General features: G+C 40.9%; 1 protein-coding gene across 3 annotated transcripts in view; it reads left to right on the forward strand.

Annotated features, from left to right (window-relative positions):
• The window catches only part of SOBP (sine oculis binding protein homolog), a 167,833-nt gene that overhangs the window by 126,564 nt on the left and 27,316 nt on the right, over window positions 1-13,953 (forward strand). The gene's annotated exons all lie outside the window — the stretch shown is intronic.

Consider the following 13,953-nt stretch of genomic DNA (forward strand, 5'->3'; position numbering starts at 1 on the left):
TTGAAAAGCTGGGGGAACTGGATGAATGAGGTTAACCATGTTTTTTTTCTGCAGATCTCCTCAAAGGCTTAGGCATGGCAGCATGCAATGAGACCTCCAAAGAAGAACGTAGAGTAGGCAGCATTTCCCAAGCTTATTTGGCCATGGGATCCTTTTTGTGGAGCATTGGTGGATCAGCATACACTTTAGGAAATAGAGAATTGGGGCATACATGGTCAGTGGTGGTATTGGGGGAAAGTTGGAATGGGTTTAGGAATAGGCAAGAACCTGAGAGAGCATTCACGTTTCCTTTCTGTGGAGACCCTCAGAAATAGTAGTGCAGGTATATGGAGGCTTCTGTAAGAGGCATGTGCTGGTGTAAACTTTCTGCTTTTGCACCTGCAGAAGACAAGGCCTCCCAGCCCTTGGATTTGAGTTGGTTCACCCAGACGGTGGCTGTCCTGGGTACCCCACACCCATAGCAAGATACAGGGTCATTAACCACTGGGAGGGAGTATGATGGGATTAGGCAAGGACCTTGAAGTCACTGCCCTTTCCTAGATTTTCCTCATTTTTTTTTTTTAGCAGAGAGTAATACCTGGAAGGTTGTGGTAAGGATTAAATTGGAGAAAGTGTGTCAAGCTGGGTGAGAATTTTGGTCTTCCTAAAGTTATGGAAGCTTGCCATAAAGCAGCCCAGGGGAATCAGGAAGATGGGAATAGCCATTGCTGTTCATCCTTGTGGTGCCTGGGCAATTGTTCTTGCAGTGCATGGTCCCACAGTGCTAATAACTAGGTCACCGGACTGCCTTACTGGTCCCAAGGAGCAGGCATCCTTGCTTCCTGATTTAGCATGTGACCATTAAGGATTTGCAACTACCTGAAACTTGGCTTCTGCTCCAACCACTTTCAACTGCCTTCTCCCCACTCTCTAACTTGTGACCTATGCTGCCCTGTGGTTTCTGTTCATTGCCTCTCTCCTCTGTGGTCCTCTGGCTTTATTCCCATGACCACTATTCCCATCACTATTTAGTCTCTTGGCGTTATATTGATTCCAACCTTCCCAGATAAGAATATCTAATTGGTCCATTGAGTTACTCTGTCCCTCCTAGGCAGAGTCCACACCAACATCTTGAGGTGTCTTTGGGTCCAGGCAGCTACAGCCAATGAGACAGCAGGGTCATGACTACAGCAGGCACCAGCATCTCACCAGCTCTGTTCTGATACAGAAGTTCTTTTCCTCCTCCTCTTTCTTTCCTCTCCTGTTCCCGCCCACTTTTGCAACATGCCAATCTGTATCAAAGGCATGCCTTGCCATAGCAGGAAATACCCGGTAACACCTTTTATTTCACTCCTAGATGCTAAGCACTGAAAGAAAGGCCCGCTTTCACGTGTTTAGAGCATCCCCCATATTTCTTTCTTCTGTGTCTCACCAGATCCAGGGCGCGTTGTGCAGGCTGTTTGAATTAGGCAGCTCTGTTATGCTCATTTCTCCTCTTACCCAGAAGCCAAGAGTCCAGTTGTACCAAGGGTCAAATGGCAGTACAGTCTTCTTCTGCACCTCATTTCTTCCTTCAGAATAGGCCAACGAATGATGTCATTAGTCATACACAGGTTAGGAGATAGGGGTTTCTACCCAAATACTGACAACTGATATGTAATTGCTGCTAGTCTTAATTTACTTAGCTTTAAAATAAGGCATGTTATCTGGCTGCTTATCTCTTTACAGATTTCTGATGAGTGATATTATGATAGTACTATTGAGCCATTTGAATTTATTGGAAGAAAGGAGCTATATAAATAACAGGTGTGTTTAAATATACATGAATACATATCTGTGTCCTGGGTTGTCTTGTGTCACACCACTTAACAGTTCAGGCATTCATCCTGGAAGAGAAGATGCAGTTGGGCTAACCCAGGATTTGCTGATGAGGATGGAATTGTAAGAGGGATGCTTAGTGGAGAATCCAGCATTTGTGGAGCATTGATTTTCAACCAGGTAGTTAGCACAGCAGGATGGCTACATTCACAGAACAAGAAAGGAAGAGAACTAGGCAAACCAAACAGTCTATAAACAGGAAACAAGCTTTTCAGAGACAAAGGAACCAGCGTGGAGATCCGAGGAAATCAGAAGCAATCCAGCATATCCCTCCCACGAATCGAAGAAATTGTCACTAAGCAGTCATTCTCACACAGGTTTTAATTAACTAAAAAAGACAATAGGCAACCCAAATTATTCCTTCTCCCCAGGTTTGTGAGCCCAACACACCGGGCCTTTTGAATTTTCAGCGTTATATACCAGATGCCATAAATGTCACATTTGTGTGTGACGGAGCATAAGGGATTCCATTGGTAACTCTGGCCCCGGTGACTGGTGCTGGCCTGAAGCTGAGCCTAGGGCTAAAACATCCATAGTGAGCTTAAGACCACATCCTGGCCCGAAAACCTCCTCATTATTGCAATTATATTGCTGTCAACCACTCCACAAGCCATTAGAAGCATAGTAAAGAATTTGGGGGTCAAGCGTTTTGTTGATTTGGGTTTCTGGGTTTTATTTTTGTAGTGTGCTTTTTGCTTTGAAGTACACATCAGAGGAAAATTTGTAGTAGGGTATTTTTCTCCCTCTCTTTTTTTAAAATAACAGATTTAACAGAATAAAGTGTAAGTAAGAGTAGAGCATAGGTAAAACAGTTGGCCCTGTTTTTCTAAGTAGGAAAATGTTATGACCTTACATTTGTAATAATTTTGTTTTACAGTGCTTCCATTTACAGTTTGTTCTGATCCTCCAGCAGATCTTGAAGGTAGGCAGGGTGCCAGAGGGCACGGGAGCAGGACCCAAAGTTGCAGAGGGGGCAGCATGTGGGTCTTCTGACCCAAATGGGGTCAAAGCCTCAGGCATTGATTGAAAATTGGGAAGAACGTATTTACAGCTTTAAGAGTCTCATCAGGAAAACTTTCAACTGTTAGGTGGCTAGAGGAGGAAACAACTATCCCAATAAACTTGAAAACTGGACATGATAAAGGCAGCAGAGATGATGCAAGAAGAGATGGGATTGTGGAGAAAAGCCAGTTCTTCTCAAGAGTGAACAAAGCCATGAGCAGGAACAAACGATTGACTTCTGAAATCTCTGCCAATGCAGAGAGTGGGAAAGACCAAGTCGCCCTGGCTTGTGGGCACAAATAGGTGCAGTCTCAGAAATCCCACTGAGCTTTGGCAGTGTCTTGTGCCTAGACTAGAGCTGATACAGAGAACTAAAATATAAAATGACACGCATCACCGATATATCTAATAGGTGGGTAAAATTTTTGAAAATATATCCTTATATAGCAGTCAACACTCTTGAGGCGGGGAGGCAAGATAGGAATTTTAGGAAAATAGAAGGAAGCATCAAAAGAATAATTTGGGGATATTTAGTACAAAATATGGAGCAGATATTTAAAAAATACATTAATTCACAAGTAAGCAAGATGTGGGATAATTTATCTTGATAGCTACTAAAAATATCATTCTCTTCAAAACAGAGCAGTTGATAATTCCCCCCATGCCTTGTGGAGAGTTCTAAGAAGGTGGAGGAGCAGTGAAGGGAGTCCTCCTCTGACTGCCATCTGATTGTAAGGTAGAGCTACTTGGAATGTGGCTGGAGTGGGGAAACGGCATTCTCTTGGAATACGTGATGGCAGAGGGAGAGAATGCTGGATATGATCAGCCACATTCCCTAGTTTAGAAAAGCAGATTTTTTTAAGTGCCAAGGAAAGGTGGATTTGGTCCCATAACTAGAGGCTCAGTGCAGTTTGGGGAGTTATTTGGGGCTTTGTGGAAAGTTCTGAAAATGAAATTATATCAGGAAGGCTAGGTGGCAAAAGGAGGAGAACCCTTGGGGGAATGCCCAGGTTAATAAAAGGAGCTAGTAATGCTGTGCCCATAGAAGGAAAAATAAGTCGAAGTGGATAGATGAGTGTTTTTAGTTCATAAAAGAGGATGAGAAGGCAGAGGTGGGCAAGTTTTATTTGGTTTCCATTGTCTCCATAAGAGAATGTCCTCTACACTGGAAAGAGTAGGGCAGATACCACAACGAAGGCTACAAGTCCCAAGTCAGAGGGAGAGAGAGAAAGACAGGCAGAGAACACCTGCTATGCTAAGCACAGTTAGATCTTTCAGCTCCCAAAAGGAAATTGGTAGATGATTTAATATCTACTTTTGGTTAATCTTTGCTCTATAAAAAATACAGAAATGGACAAATGTTGATCAAAATTTTAAAATTGGAAAAGGGTTTCTGATTTCTGAAACTCTAGATGAGTAGTCTGATGGCTTACCCTCAAAAGACCTTGAATATATTGTTAAATAAATAGTTGATGTGCCTTAGAAGAAATAGTTTTCGGTTGACCAGAAACTTGGAGTGAAGTAGGCAGCATAGTAGAATGAAAAGAGGATGGGTTTGAAGTTCTGGATCTGAATCCTGGCTCCACTGTTTGTAGGCTGAGAGGGTTTAGGGAAACCACATTATCTCTTGGAATCTTTGTTTTCTCATTTTTAAGTGAAGTGAGAAAAACAGTAGCTCCTTTACAAGTTTGTTGCCAGAATTAACAGAGGCAAGTGAAAGGCTCAAGCTTGAAATACAATGAATAGTCAATAAATAGTTGTTTTTAAAAAGCAAAGACTGTGGGTAAGCATATGCACAGATAAAGAATAAAAAAATAAAATGTAAAAAATGAAGACCTGCTGAAAAGCATATGCATTCTTCGGTGGCATTAACAGAGGTATACTGTTTTATGTGAGGGAGGGGGAATTCCACTGGACTCTATGCTAGTCAGGCTACTGCATTCCATTCTGGGCTCCACCTTTAAGAGGGGCATTAACAAAGTGAAGTATATCCCTGGATCAATGGCAGCTGGTCTCACTATCATGTCTCTAGGAGGACAGACAACATAGGAGGGCTCTGGGAACTTGTGCTCTAACTGGGTGCGGGAACTGGGGATGTTTAAAAATAACAATCTGGAGGAGGGGATATGATGACATCTTTTAATTTTTTGAAAGACTGAGATTTGGAAGAAGAGTTGACCTGTGTTGGGAGACCCTGGCAAACAGAACTGCCCACTGTAGGTAGAAGTGACAGGGAGGTGGCGTGGCTAAACTTTCTAATAATCAGTGCTGCTTGACAACCAAATAGACTGCCTCAATGATATTGCACAGAGACCTGCAGTTATGTTGCAACCCTCTTCAGCAGGCCACCGGGAAAACTGGTGCAAAGGAGAAAGATCACTGAATCACTCTTTTGGCTGTGTACGTGGGTATGAATGTTTGTCCTCATCACAGGAAGTATGGGTGCCACCTGGAAGATGACCTGTGTGTACACGGAAACCCAAGCTTGCTGTGGGAGATAGGTTGGGTTTGACCGGTGAAGTTCCTCAGATTTCTAAATGTCAGTGATTCTGGAATTTCAAAACAGATAGTTATTATCAAGTATTAGTCACCTATCTTAATCCTGTAGTTTGTAGGAAAGTGCAAAAAACCCTTGAGATAGTGGAGCAGTATGGGTTTTGAAGCCAGACAGATTTAACTTAGAATCTGGATCTGCCATCTATTATCTGCATAGGTAATCTTGAGAAGTTATTTAACTTATCTAAACCCCAGTTACCTATATGATAAGGCATTTGTGGAGATTCAACGAGGCAATTGATGTAGGACTCTCAGCATGGGTACTAGAGCTTAAATAATGCTACCTATTGTTACTAGTATATAATTTGTTAGTATTACATCAAATTGGGGCTTGCAGTAAGCACAATAATAAAAGCGATGACTTTCATTAGCGTGTCCCAGAGATATTTGAGGACTGGGCAGAGATGGACACCCAGGGCTGTGTTGGGCAACCTGGAGTGCCCACAGGTAGGTTCAGGCTGTGGCCCAGGATTCAGAGAATGTGTGAGAGACTCAGAGGAGAACTGAATGAAGCAATGCAAGTAAAGCTCATAGCCAGGTGCCTGGCAGAGCCCAAGCAATCAGTATGTAGTTGGTGAGTGGATGAGACGTTACTAGGAGCTGCGGACCTTTGAAAAGCAGCCAGAGAGTCGACTAACGTGGTGGACACAATAAGGGATTATCAGAGGTGCCATTAGTTCTGCCCAGAAGTGCCCTTGACCTGGGCCACCTGCATACAATGTAGCCTTGGCCCTGTGGTGTTTTCGGGGTACCACCCATCACCGGGGTGAGATACAGCCCAGGCAGTGAGGAGACTGGGAGGCAGATTCAAACAAAGTCCCTGGGTGGGGTTTGGAGGTACTGCTTCAGATACCACTGGTAATAAGAGCAATCCTTCCAAAAAGTCCTCTTACTGATGTCTGATTAGTCACGGTCTGGAACTAAAACCACACATTTTAGAATATGATTTTTGCTATTTTCTAAAAAAAGTTTGCATGAAGGAAGAAATGGGGTGTGTGACCACAGACAGAAGCTGGGTAACTAGCACACTTCACTTTTTAGCACATTCGTTTGATGGGTTTCCCTTATATGCAAGTACAATCCAAAATCTGTCCCTGCAACTTTTCTTAAACTCTTACAGTCACAACTAATGAAACTTCAAATACTCAAAATATTCATTAGTAAACAGGAAGAAAAACAACAAATGACACAAAAAGAGAGCAAAATATATACTTGAAAAACAAAAAGGCACAGTAAACAAGGTAAATACACATCTGAAAAAAGATTCAGATAATACATTTTTAAAAAAGAGGAGTCACAGTATTGGGTTAGAAGAACAAAGGGAAATTTGACATTGAAACAGTAGATATTAGGGACAATTTTTTGTTAAAAGCTGTTAGTTGCATTTTAACCTTTAGAACAAATCTGTTGATGGAGGAGAGCATGTGCTAAATTTTCCACTGATCGTTAATAGGCAGATTTTGAACTCCTCGAGGGCAGGTGCACTAAGCCTCTCTTGCCCTGTTCCACAGCCCAGTGCCTTCAGGAGCACAGCACAATATTTATTTCTGAATAAATAAAAGTGTTACAAATAGAAGCTCGGTTTTCTCTTAAGCTTCAGTTTGAAGCAGTGATGCTTGAATGGAAACAAAACAAAAACTTGCTCCTCCAGTTTCCTGTGGCAGATTCTACCTTGTATGAGGTCGGGGCTGCATTTTACTCATGTCCCAGGTTCCTAGCACAGTACCTCACCCACAATGGCCCTCAATAAGTGTTCACTTTTCAATGAGTAAACTGAATTACGTGATGGCAAATTTTTCAGGGCAGAGAGTAGTTTTGATGCCTGGAGCTGATGAAATGGGTGTGGGATGGCCTGGCAATGGGAGATGGGCGAGGACGTCGCTCCCTGCTCTTAGGAGGCACATTTCCCATGTCTGTGGTCCCCTGCCAGTTTCCTTTCTTTCTCACATGTTTCCTGGGCTGGGTAGTCACTGCTGATGATCTTCTTTTACAGCTGAGCACCTGAGGCTCAGCCAGATTAAACGCCTGGCTCCACCAGGAGCTGGAGGTTGGAGGAGAAGACGAGATGATCAGCGAGGTTCCTTTCAGGGCTTAATTTCACTGCTCTGAGATTTCTTAGGTGATTTCTGTGCCCTCTCAGGACCAAATAACGGGAAATCAAAGAGGCAGACATTTGGTACCAGGCAGACCAGGTTTTTTGATGTACGACTGAATTTTTTAGTTTCCATCTGGATGACTTGTATTGTGAAGGTATAAGTTGCATTCGTCCAGCTCAAAAGAAGCAGAGAGTGTTGTCATGGTATACTAATGCTCTTAAGCAACCTAAAACATCACCCAAAGAGAAAAATCATCTTCCGAATCATGTGTTTGACTGATAGGGTGAGCCTGCAGTCCCTGAACCCAGGCCAGGATTCCATCTCTTGCATTGGCTGTAGAATCAGAGACCTGGGTCAGTAATGAGCCATTTGTTAAAGCTCATTGAGATCCCAAAAACCAAGCCCATCTCTGCTCTGCCTTACAGAGCTCACGGCACATGAGAAAGAGAAGGATCTGCTCCTGTGATCTGGGCCAAGATTTCTGGAACCCAGCTTAACATTTATAAGATAAGTAGAACTTGAGTCACGGTATAAAGTTCCTACAGGGCAGTTTTCTAACGTGATTTCACTTCTAACAAAGATGTTCTTTAACCTCTCCTTGAGTTCCAAATCTTATTTGAGAGAGAGAGAGAGAGCGCGCGCGAGAGAGCTAGAGCAAGCAAGAGAATGAGAATAAATAAAATACAAAGCAAAAGAAACAAAAAAAATCCCAAATAAAAGGAACTATGTAGCAAACATCAGCATGTCGGAGTCTAAACCTGCAGAACTTTCTTATTTTGAAAATGAACTTCTTCATGCCTTTGCTTTTTTTGTAAAAGAGCCCCTGCTGTTTCTACTTTAAATTCCTCTCTCAATTCTATATGGCTTTGCATGTCTGTGACTAGGTCATCTTTTTCCTTCCTTCACTCAAGTCCAGCTCTGCAAGAAAAACTTGGAGTAGTGAGCTTGATGTTGGTGTGCCCTTCCCACTTTATGGGTGCTCTTCCCTCAAGCAAACGTTCTGCTGTGGCAGGGTGGGGTCCTGCAGTTTTAAAAGACACCTGATACTGTGGCTTCTGGCCTTTCCTTTGGAAGATAGTTCTGCCATGTAATGAGTCAAGCAGATCGTCCATCAGCTCTGTTTTTTAATAAAATATGCATAGCACAGTTTATGGCTTCCACTATTCACACAGCAGTTGAGCCTAAGAGGAATGATTCATTTTCATGGTTCTAACGATCATTTCCAAGCAGCCATGCCACTTTCTCAAGCTTTTGCCTGAATTAGAAAATGACTGGCCTTGGAAAAAGAAAAGGGCTCAGCAGGAGTTGAATAGAGGCTCCTCAGGATGGTGGGCAGCTGGGATGCACATAGAATTGTGGGCTGGTTCCTTGTCCCTGCAGACAGCCCCTCAGTTAGCCTTGGGACAGCCTCCTAGGGAGCAAGGTGGAGGCTGATATCATCTGTGAGGCATAGCATGAGTTTGCTCAGAGAGAAACATCCCGTTTTATCTCAAAGACACACAGACTCATAGGATAATGGTGGATGCAAATCTCCCTTTCCCTCTTCACACAGCCATAGAAGCATCCTCCCCTCAAAACAAATGTAAAACATGTGGGATGGGCTGGGGGTTGAAAATATATATTCCGTAATAAGCTTAGTGATATGCCTAGCACACAGTCATTAGACTGTTAGCTCCATTTTACAGATAAAAAAAACTGAGGCTGAGATTTTCATAGGGTTGCACTGCTAATAAGGAATGAAGCCCAGATTCATGCCAACATCTTTTGATTCCAAATCCCATGTGATTTCCATAGTGTCTTTTGTCACTCAGGGACACTGAACTAGGGCCCTCCTGGAGACAGTGGCTAGACCCAGAGGAACCGTTGATGCTGGGAGCAGGTGCTCAGGTGGGTCAGTCTGACACCCTCAACTCATGCTATGAGGTGACTGTCTACAGGCAGAGCAGACCCCAAAGCCCTCAAAACACTGAGCACCCCTGCGTATGTCCCTCCATCCTCTTTTGCTTCCCTTGAAGGAGCTCATGATTTTTGAGCTGGCCTAGACTACAAGATCAGTCCCACAGTCAACATGCCGAGGCCCAGAGAACCACCCTCTTATGACAAGCTGCAATGTTGCTTAAGAAGCTACAGCTTCTGAGTTGTTACCTGGGAGATATATTAGTGGAAAGTCAGAAAGATGCGTGTGAAGATTTTTGGTTTTATTTTTGAAATTGTTGATGGCATTCATGGAGGTGCTAATATCTTTTATTATTATTATTATTGTTCCATTGCTACAAACGTCTTTGCCTAGATAAAGATTTCAGCAAAAGTGTTTCTTAATTAAATATTGCCTGATGCCAGATTACCACTCAGAAGGCAGTGGTGGATTCCATTAAAGGCTGAACTTTCCTCCCAAAGCTAACAGCTGATTAATGTGTTAATTAGGAACCCTCCCCCAGTTGCCTGAGATTTCTCTTAAGCCCAGAAGAACCTGTATATTGTGCCCATGTGGGTAACCTCATGGCATACTTTGGCCTTGACTTTGACGTTTATATAAAAATAAAGGCTCAGTTGCCAAAGTGAATAGCTTTCTCTCTTTCCGGGGGAAATACAAGATGGAAAGAGTTATAAGAACCACAAGTCCTGCCTTTCGGCTTTCTTATATCAAGAGCAAGTGATACATCTGCTGAGGCAGTGTCTTTGGAGCAGTTGAGCGGTGTAGGTTGCCACACATTTATTTCACAGGAAAGGAGTGAATCCATCAGGCCACTGAGCTTATAAGTACTACCCTGGCAGTCAGCCACCCAAATATAAATACTCTAATGGACTAAAGGAAATGTTCATTCTGTTGTTTAGAATTGGACCCATCCCAGGAAGGTATATTTAATCTTTTTGAGGACTGCTGTTATAGGGTTGAATGGAATACACATTTGTTTATCTCCTTTGTGATCTTTTTGTCTTCCTGGTGATACATTATGTATTTGTGATACGAAGCATTTCAGCTGTCTCGCTCAATGGCATTGCATTTGCTGATTGTTCGGTCCCCAGATTGGCATTGTTAAACAGCTTCAGCCTCTGTCCAATCTGGGACCTGTTAGTGAGGGAAGTGGAACCAAAGAGGCCAGATTCCAACAGAAACAAAGCTGGGGTGAAATTAGGGGGAAATCATTCCAGAGCTCAGTGTGTAAAGCTCTGCATTTCTTAATCTTTATCTTTTAAAATATCTGAAGGAATTTTGGTACTTCTTGGCATAATGAGGAAAAAATAATTCCTCAAAAAGTTAAAAAGTGAAATAAAATGTAAAGCTGTCAATGGAAAAAGAAGGGAAGAATACCCCACCACACCACAATTCAAAAAGCCAGAGTTTATGAGACACATGCTATGTTTTCCTTGATATGCAAATGTTATTTTATTAAAGAGAGAGGGATACAATATATATTTTCATCTAACTACCACATCTTAAGTAATCAGTTCAGGCTCTTATGATGAAATCTTTAATTACTAGAAGTGTGTCATTAGTTAGATGTAGAATGAATGATAGTACTGTGTTTTATTGCCTCACATGATATAGCCATTTGTGCCATAAATTCATTGACCTCATCTTAAATGATGAGTCCTGTAAGACAGACTTGATTCATTATTCTTAAGTGACAGTTTTTTCCTCTAATAATTTTTTGCTTCATCAGAAAGATTGCTTTTCTGTATTTTTAGATTGGTATTCTGAATTCAAATTTAATAAGGCAAGGACACACACACAGACGCGCGCGCGCACACACACACACACACACACACCCCTCTCTCTCTCTCCCTGCCTCTCTCTCTGTCTCTCATAGTACCCAAAACAAGATAGTCATGAACCGTCACACTGCTACTTGGACACCTTGGGATGCTGTGGGAAACCAAGCAGCTAACTGTATCCCTTTGCTTTAATGGAAAATTGGATGAAACAGGATTTTGCTTCTAACTTTGATGTCTGTAATTCTTTTTCTGTCAAAATAGATGAGATATGGTGGAAAATTCTCATTTGACAATTGGGATAGATCTATGAGCATTCCTTATTCATCAATGGATTACTGAAAGTGAAGGAAGGGAAGGAAGAACATTTAAATTATATTTAGATTATTATTATTTTTTACTCCATTTGAAAATATTTATTTGGCTTGAGGAAACAGGAATCCTTTGGAAGCAAATAATTCAATCTGGCAATTTAAAAACCAATTAAGGATTTCAGAAAACTCTTCTCCCTTATGGCTAAAAAATAAGATCCAAAAAAAATATGCCAGAACATGGGTATATTATTTTAATTAGTTTAATTCATTGATAATATTTTTTTAGTCAATGATTAAAGAAACTATTTTTGATCCTTCACTTCAAGCTTGTAAATTTACATTCAGGCTTTCTGTGGATGCCTAATATTGAAACAGAAGTAGGTGGTTTTATTTCATAGTGAAATTTAGGTGCCACATCCTTATACATTAATTTTATTTAAATGATCAGCTTTATAAAACAGTAACTTAAATGCATCATGTTTTTACTACTTGTCTACTTAACCTTTATCTAGATGAAATATTTGAGGGTCTGATGGATTCTGTGGATCTCTTCTCATCAGAGGCAATTCTGTACTTTTTTGTAAACTGGGCATCTCAATTATGATGAAAACTTCCCCTAATTCAGGAGGAACATGAAACACTATAGTGATATACAGAAGTATATTAGCATTGAGATTATTATTTTTTTTACCACTTTAATTAAAACTGCAACAGTTTTGATAGCTAAACTGAAAGAATGCCTTTCTAATCATCAAAGGTCACTCAGCAATTTTCTCACTCTCCAAAATTTTTTGCAAGAAGTAGTTTGGAAGGGCAATTTGATGAGACTAAACAAAACAAAACAGGAATGTGTGCCAATAAGTATGTTATTCAGTATCACACCATCAAGTGTATTACCTGCAAATATCAGTGGAAAAAAAAAAGTGAGAAGGATCTGCCACGTGCGTGTTCGCCCACAATCACATACCAGCATGCCACCACTGTTTACAATCAAGGAAAGCTGAGAGTTAAATGAGATGAGTAATCAAATGCCCAGCATATGTTGTTTTTGCATTGTTTATGTGACCACTCATTATTAAAATTTATCATCTTTTAATTATATCAGTTTATGATAATTAAAAAAAAAGCAACACAAACCAACAACAGAACAACAGATACCCTCTTCAACAAAAACAGGGTCTCCTTTAGAACAATGTTGGAACCAGTGCTTTATTGGAGAAGCGACTCAAATTCAATATTCAATAGACTCACCATTGCACGGTGTCACAGTTCTTCCTTTGCTGCTACATATGGCTTGAGTGCTGAGAAAATGGCAAAAAAAAAAAAAAAAAAAAAAAGGAAAAAAAGAAAAAAGATTGTGTGTGTAAAACTCTGTCAAAAAAAGTAAGGCACTGAAGGAACTATTGAAAATTTTGACATCTGTTTATCTGTTTATAGCTATGGCAAGATTACTCATATTAATTCTTGTTTAAAATGCCATATGAAGGAAAGACATTTGTGCAAACAAGAGTCATATTTGAATTGTAGATCATGTCTTCACCATCTGTGAGAGCTGATGGTGTTGCAAAATTAATGTGTTAATGAAATCACAATAATTTCTCCAAAGTAATGGGTTCTGAAGCCGAGAATGAGTATTTTTTGAACTTTGATGTCTAGTGATTTCCAATTGGGAAAAGCTCTCAGCCTTTAATTAGTTCTACAGCCCAACTTTAAAATAAATTTGGTGATGTCTTTCTTTTGCCAGGAGTAGATTTGAAGGTGGGGGGAAAGCCATAACAACTTTTGGAAAATGTTCTCTGGTGTTTGAAAAGTTGTTAAATAAGATTGCCTGCCAAGAAATGTCACCAAAAATTCTGACTACTGAGAGAGAGTGGGCAAACAGCTCAAAAAATAATTCTAGCTTGCTGCAACATCACAGGTTGGGAATAGCTAAACCTCACACAGACTTCATGATTAATTCCAAGTTTCTCCTTGGAAGCCAGACATAATGATGTTCAGCGCTTTGTGTTATTGGTTAACACAGCACACCCTTTCCAACTGCATTATCAAACACAGTCAACAGTGTAAAGTGACTTCGCGTGAGGAGAATTGTAAGGGGTTATATTTCGAGCCCATTGAACTTTCTGGAGAACCTTTCCCTCCAAAATTCTTCAGGTGTGCATTTACAGTGAGCCTCTCTGACAAGTGAAAATGCGTGGACAGGTACACGGGACAGGTATACATATTCCCTTTTCTCAGAAGCATCTTTAAGTCATGCTTAAAGTGGACAACACAATTTCTTTAAGAAGAAAGAATAGGAGGTTATGATAATTGGTATTCTGAAGGGCTCATATTTTTAAAGCCAACCCATCATTTTACAAACATTGCAGAATTTTATCTTTTAGAAGGAAACACTTCTGCCTGATTGAAAAGTG

This window comes from Callithrix jacchus, chromosome 4, assembly GCF_049354715.1.
Source record: "Callithrix jacchus isolate 240 chromosome 4, calJac240_pri, whole genome shotgun sequence".
Taxonomy (NCBI): Eukaryota; Metazoa; Chordata; class Mammalia; order Primates; family Cebidae; genus Callithrix; species Callithrix jacchus.